Source organism: Priapulus caudatus, unplaced genomic scaffold, assembly GCF_000485595.1.
Source record: "Priapulus caudatus unplaced genomic scaffold, Priapulus_caudatus-5.0.1 Scaffold461, whole genome shotgun sequence".
Lineage (NCBI taxonomy): Eukaryota > Metazoa > Priapulida > Priapulimorpha > Priapulimorphida > Priapulidae > Priapulus > Priapulus caudatus.
The window spans coordinates 212299-213398 of record NW_014577522.1 but is presented as its reverse complement, the minus strand read 5'-3'; positions in this window follow the sequence as shown (position 1 = coordinate 213398).

Below are 1100 nucleotides of genomic sequence, written 5' to 3'. Positions count from 1 at the left end.
CTGCCTTTCATATTATATAGTGTAATACTAGCATTAGCAAAAGAAACTGATCGTGCTGCCTAGGGCATCATCGTACAGGGGCGGATCCAGGATTTTTCAAAGGGGGGTGTCCGGGAAGAAATAAAGGGCACTTTTCCCTGCTTAATTATTCTGGTGTTTTAAAAAGCTGCCGAAGTCCACTGATGGGGGGGGGGACCATCCCCCAAGAAAATTCTTAAAAATTGGTGCATTCTGAGAGCATCTGAGCAGTCATGTTGTCTAGAATGCAAAAAATTATCAGATAAGGTCCCCCGGACCCCTCTTTGCCCATTTCTAGGTTTTTATAACGAATTTATATATATACATGTATAAATAAATCTATCAGAAAAGCTAGCCCTAAAAAAAGATTTTTTAGGGCACTTTGAAATTAAAGGGGGGGGGGGTCCGAACCCGCCGGAGCCCCCTAGATCCGCCCCTGTCGTACTGCTAGTGTTGAGGTAGTAAATGGAACACCTATATACATTGCAGGAAAGCACACCGTCTATAGAATGTCGGCAGCAACAGACGAGGACAAGGACGAGTGGATCAAGTGTATCAAGTGAGCTGTCTTTCCCTTTCTCATTAAGCAGATGGGAGTGATTTTGTCATTGGCATTTCTCGTAGCTACTCGGTGCACAGTGCCTGCCATCCGCGGGTGGATGAAGACAGACGAAGTTGTGTAGAGTAGACAGATTAACAGAATGTTGAAAACGGCAAACATTTACAGGCAGCTAGAGCTGTGGACACACTAGGCAATTTTTGAGGCAATTGAGTCGGGCGACTGAGTCGGGCAACTGAGTCAGGCGACTCAATCGCCTAAAAAATCACCTAGTGTGTCCAGTGAGTCGCCGGCGATTTTTGAGTCGGGCGACCGAGTTGCCCGAATCAAACATGTTTGATAAAATCGAGCGATTATTTGAGTCGCACGACTACAATTGCCTAGTGTGTCCGGGTCGGCGAATGAGTCGCCCGATTGTATAATTCATCAGCCAATCAAACGGTGCCATTTTCAATCATGTGACTATCAATCCAGGTGGCGCGAGTTTTTTAGTGTTGCGGCGGGGAAAAATCGCCGATGAATC